This window comes from Sminthopsis crassicaudata, chromosome 3 (assembly GCF_048593235.1).
Source record: "Sminthopsis crassicaudata isolate SCR6 chromosome 3, ASM4859323v1, whole genome shotgun sequence".
Taxonomy (NCBI): Eukaryota; Metazoa; Chordata; class Mammalia; order Dasyuromorphia; family Dasyuridae; genus Sminthopsis; species Sminthopsis crassicaudata.
In genome coordinates, this window is record NC_133619.1 from 533,407,676 (window position 1) to 533,413,718 (window position 6,043).

The 6,043-nt window shown below is 32.6% G+C and overlaps 1 pseudogene; it reads left to right on the forward strand.

The window, feature by feature from the left end:
* The first annotated feature begins 4,409 nt into the window (after positions 1-4,409).
* On the forward strand, positions 4,410-5,528 carry LOC141559791 (ubiquitin carboxyl-terminal hydrolase 12 pseudogene; annotated as a pseudogene).
* The last annotated feature ends 515 nt before the right edge of the window (positions 5,529-6,043 follow it).

Genomic DNA, 6,043 nt, shown 5'->3' on the forward strand with positions numbered 1-6,043 from the left:
TACAATCAGTGTTTCTAATAAAGGTCTCATCTCTAAAGTATATAAAGAACTGATTCAAATTTATATGAATACAAGTCATTCCCCAATTGATAAATGGCCAAAGTCTAGGAACAATTTTCATTTGATGAAATTAAAGCCATGTATAGTCATATGAACAAAGATCAAAATATCTATTGAGTGGAGAAGTGAAAATTAAAACAACTCTGAGGTACCACCTCACAACTCTCAATTTGGCTAAGATGACAGGAAGAGATAATGATGAATGACAGAAGGGATGTAAGAACACTGAGACACTAATGCATTTTTGGAGGAGTTGTGAACTTATCCAACCATTTGGGAGAGAGCAATTTGCAACGATGCCTAAAGGGCTATACAACTGCACATACTCTTTGAAACAGCAATAACTACTGGATCTGCATCCCAAAGAAATACTGGAACTCATTATTGAACACTGAATAGAAAATTTTGATTATACTAAGTAGAAAAGTTTTTGTACTTACGAAATTAATTCAAACACCTCATAAATTAGATTAGAATTAGAAATTCTAATTTAGATTAGAAATGTTTTTCTTTTCTTTTTTTTAATTTTCTATATTTTTTTATTTTTTAATTCTCATGTGAAAATTGTATGTTCATATCCTTTGACCATTTGTCAATTGGAGAATGGTTTGAATTCTTATAAATCTGGGTCAATTCTCTACATATTTAAAAAAATGAAGCATTTATCAGAATCCTTAAATGTAAAAATAATTTTCCAATTTATTGCTTCCCTTCTGATCCTGTCTGCATTAGTTTTGTTTGTATAAAAACTTTTTAATTTAATATAATAAAAATTATCCATCTGGTGTTCAATTATGAGTTCCAGTTCTTCTTTGGACACAAATTCCTTCCTTCTTCACAGATCTGTGAGGTAAACTATCCTACATTCTTCAAATTTGCTTATAATATCACACTTTATGTCTAAGTCATGAACCCATTTAGATCTTGTCTTGGTATTTGGTGAGTTTGGTTAAGTGTGAGTCAAGCCTAATTTCTTCCAAACTAGTTTCCAATTTTCCCAGCAGTTTTTATCAAATAATGAGTTCTTATCCCAAAAGTTTGGTTTTGTCAAATACTAGATTGCTATAGTTATTGACTATTTTGTCCTGTGATCCTGATCTATTCCACTGATCAACTACTCTATTTCTTAGCCAATAGCAAACGGTTTTGATGATCATTGCTTTATAATATAGTTTTAGATCTGATACAACTAGGCCACCTTCATTAGAATTTTTTTCTTCAATTCCCTTGAAATTCTTGACCTTTTGTTCTTCCTGATGAACTTTGTTACTATTTATTTCTAGATCTGTAAAATAGTTTTTTGGGAAATTGATTTTTATTGCATTAAATAAATAGATTAATTTATGTAGTATTGTCATTTTTATTATATTTGCTCAGCCTATCTGAGCGCTTGATATTTTTCCAACTGATTAGATCTGACTTTATTTGTGTGGAAAGTATTTTGTAGTTGTATTCATATAGTTCCTGACTTTCCCTTGGCAGATAGATTCTCAAATATTTTATACTATCAACTGTTATTTTGAATGGGATTTCTTTTTTTATCTCTTGCTGCTAGAATTTTTTGCTAATATATTAAAGTGCTGATGATTTGTGTGTATTTGTTTTGTATCCTTCAACTCTGCTAAAGTTGTGAATTGTTTCTAGTAGTTAATTAGTTGATTCTCTATGGTTCTCTAAGTACACCATCATATCATCTGCAAAGAGAGATAATTTGGTTTCAGGACCTACTTTAATTCCTTTAATCATTTTTTCTTCTCTTATTGCCAAAACTAACATTTCACATACAATATTGAATAGTAATGCTGATAGTTGGCAGCCTTGTTTCACTCCTGATCTTATTAATTCCAATAAATTTTGAATGAAAAATGTTATCTAAACCCAAAGAGACAACTGTGGAGACTGAATGTGGACCAACAATACTATTTTACTCTTTTTCTGTTTTGTTCTCATATTTTTTTTTTCTTTTTGTTCTGATGTTTCTTGCTCAAGCTGATAAAGAAATATGTAAAGAAAATGAATGTTCATGTATAATATAAATATAAGTAAAATATAATCAAAAAAACATACTCTGAATTTTCAGAGCATAATGTAATATATTTAGAATTAAAAACAATAACATAGGCAAATGATAAAAAGTACATGAAATTGAAATAAAATATTTTTTAAAATATGTCTATGGTTTTTGCCAGATATTAGTAGCTATATAGTGTTTTATATTGAAACACTATAAATATGCTAGCCAATATGCCTCAGTTTCTTTTTTTCATCTATGATATAACTAAGATGCTTGTAGCATGAAGACAGATGATGTATGTGTCTGGGTCTGGTTAGACTATTGATTCAAAATGAGGATGGTGGTGGTAAGAGGAGAGATTGAATTTACAGACATATTGAAATCCAGTCTACATAAATAATATACTTGTCTTTTATATGTCAAACAAAAAACAAAACAAAACAAAACAAAAACAAAAAACAAGCAAACAAACAAACAAAAAAACCCCCCAAACCTCCCATTTCCTTGTATTTGTTCAAATGATTGGTTTCTGGAACCCTCAAATTGAATACCTAAGCAAGATTTAAATTTTCTTCCAATAAAAGAATGGTGATTTCTTTTGTCATTAAAAAAAGTGACAAATTTTAAAAGACAATGATAACATGAGAAGCTAAATGACATATTGAATCAGGAAGGGAGCTCAAATGAATAGAGATTTTAAGACCTACCTCTGACACATATAGGTTATCAAATTGTGCAAATAACATAAAATCTAATTGTTTCTGTCAATTTTCTAAGATGATAAGCTGAAAAAAAAAAGACTTGCAATGGGTAGAGAAAGTTTCTAATATCAATGACTTTACATTAATATTTCTTTGATGCATTGTTTGTACAAATATTTTTTTTTTTTTTTTTTTTAATTTGATAACTTTGGGATACAGGCCTACTAGTGGAATTGTTGGGCAAAAGATTTGTAGAATTTTATAGACTTTTGTGATGAGTCCTCAATTGTTTTTCAGAATATTTAGAGTAGCTCAGAACTCCACTAAAAGTATATTCATGTTCCACTTTTTCTACATTGCCTGAAGTATTTCTCATGTTCCTTTTCTTTAAAGTCAGCCAATCTGATAGTTGGGGGTTGCATTTCAAAGTTGTTTTAATTTGCATTTCTCTAATGCATAGTTATTTGGTACATTTTTAATGTACATAGATAACTTTAATTTCTTTTTGGGAAAAGTGCCTGTTCTTATACTTTTACCATTTACCAAATGGAGAATAAGTAGCATTGTCAATTTGATGCAGTTGTCTATATATGTTTGAGAAATGGGACTTTTTTCAGAGAAATTTGCTGTAAAATTTTTTCCCAGGATTTTTTTTTTTTTTTTTTTTTTTTTTTTTTGGAGAGGGGGTCGGTCGTGCTTTGCTTTAAATCTTGGCTGCATCTATGTCTTGTTTGATCAAATTTTTCTTTCTCCATAAATCCGATGGTACATTTCTCCATTGTCCCCTAAATTACTTCTGATATCACCCTTTATGTCTAAATTATTTTGTCCTTATTTTGGTATACAATATGAAACATTGGCCTATGCCTCACTTGGCAAACTCCTTTCTAGTTTTTCCTATTAATATTTATTAAGTTTTGAGTTCTCACTATGAAATCTTAGATCTTTGAGTTTACTAGGCATGAGATTATCTTGGTTATTTACAACTGAATATTGCATACTTAATCTATTGCACTAATTTACCACTATAGGAAGGAATTTACATAACACCCTCAGCTAGAGAAAAATACTTTATTCAAAAAGAAAACAAGATATTTGTCATTATCTTTTCCTGTCATCTTATCCAGTCTAAGAGATATGAGAACTATTAAGCACCATGCTAAACTAGATAACCATTTTATTTATCAATTCCACTGAATTAAGACCTTGTAAAAATACTTTGTTTTAAGTTCAGAGCTCTGTCCTATAACAATAAAGCATAGGATAGTGTCAATTCTCTATATTTTAGAATTGGGAATTTCAAGTAACCCTTGAATATAAAAAGTTTCCCAGTTTGTTGTTTCTCTTCTAATCTGTCTGGATTGGTTTTGTTTGTACAAAAACTTTTTTTTTTTTTTTAATTGGTTAAAATGGCAGGGCCTAGGCCAGGGTGCTGGAGCGCCCGGGTCAGGCGGCTGTTGGAGTTGGTGTGTGGGTCGCTCAGCCAGTCCTTCAGTCAGTCAGCCGAGCTGGGGCTGTTGGGCAGCTGGCAATGAGGGCAGTGGCCCCATTCCCCTGCTCCTCCTCCCCCACGCCCAGTGCTCTGAGCCTGGCGCAGCTGCCTCTGTGATTGGGTGGAAGATGGTGCTGGGTGGATGGAAATCCTAATGACAGTCTCCAAAATTGCTTCCATCTGTACCATGGGCACCAATGCCTGGCTTTAGAGAAAGAGATTGGTCCAGAACAGTTTCCAGTCAATGAACACTATTTTGGATTAGTCAATTTTGGAAACACCTGCTACTGCAATTCAGTTCTTCAAGCACTTTATTTTTGCAGTCCATTTCAGGAAAAAGTTCTAGCTTAAAAGAGTCAACCTAGGAAGAAAGAGAATCTTCTTACATGCTTAGCAGATCTCTTTCACAGTATAGCCACCCAGAAGAAAAAAAAGTTGGAGTAATACCTCCAAAGAAGTTCATAGCAAGGTTACAGAAAGAAAATGAACTTTTTGACAACTACATGCAGCAAGATGCACATGAGCTTTTGAATTACCTACTAAACACAATTGCTAATATTTTGCAAGAAGACAGAAAGCAAGAAAAGCAAAATGGCCATCTACCTAATGGCAATATTGACAGTGAAAATAACAACAGCACACCAGACCCAACTTGGGTTCATGAGATTTTTCAGGGAACATTAACTAATGAAACCAGATGTCTTACTTGTGAAACTATAAGTAGCAAAGATGAAGATTTTTTAGATCTTTCTGTTGATGTGGAGCAAAACACATCAATTACTCACTGTTTAAGGGGTTTTAGCAACACGGAAACTCTATGCAGAATTTAAATATTACTGCAAAGAATGTGGCAACAAACAGGAAGCACACAAAAGGATGAAAGTAAAAAAAAACTGCCCATGATTTTGGCGCTGCACTTGAAGAGATTTAAATATATGGATCAGTTTCACTGATATACAAAACTTTCTTATTCAGTAGTTTTTCCTTTAGAACTTAGACTATTTAACACTTCAGGAGATGCCACCAATCCTGACAGAATGTATGACCTTGTTGCCTTTGTGTTCACACAAAGTGGTGGAAGTGGTCCTAATTGAGGCCATTACATTGCAATAGTTAAGAGTCATGATTTTTGTTGTTGTTTGATGATGACATTGTAGAGAAAATAGATGCACAAGCTATTGAAGATTATTCTACGGGTTGACATCAGACATCTCAAAAAACTGAGTCTGGTTACATTCTCTTCTATCAGTCTCGGGACTGAATGGGAACTGTGGTGAAGAGATACTTTCTGCCTCATTTCTTTGATTATTTTGGAAAGGATCAAGCATTGATTTTTCAACAAAATGGAAATGCAGGAAGCTCAGGGAGCAGTGGTGCACTTTGCACAGAACACACAAAGACTATGGATTAACAAGCCCTTCATATCATGGTAGTTGATTTATTTGCTCAGGTATCATGCTGTCTGTACAGTTCCATGCAAGAATAATTTAAAATCAGAGATACCAGGTTCTCTTGTCAGAGTAGCCTTCCAGTAATTAACATGCATATTTTCTTTGTTATTTGCACCCATAAATTTGAAAGCCTTTGGGATGCATTAGAAAGAATAGGAACCTGTGTTAGATTGTATTGATTATTAAAAAAAAAAAAAAAGACACTGAATACACTGCATAAATTAGCTTATGTTCAGTTTGGAGAGCATATTCTGTGGTTTTTCATGAGTAAACCTGAAATATTCTAGGGCCCAACACTTGTAGTTGCTTTCCTGACATACTAGAT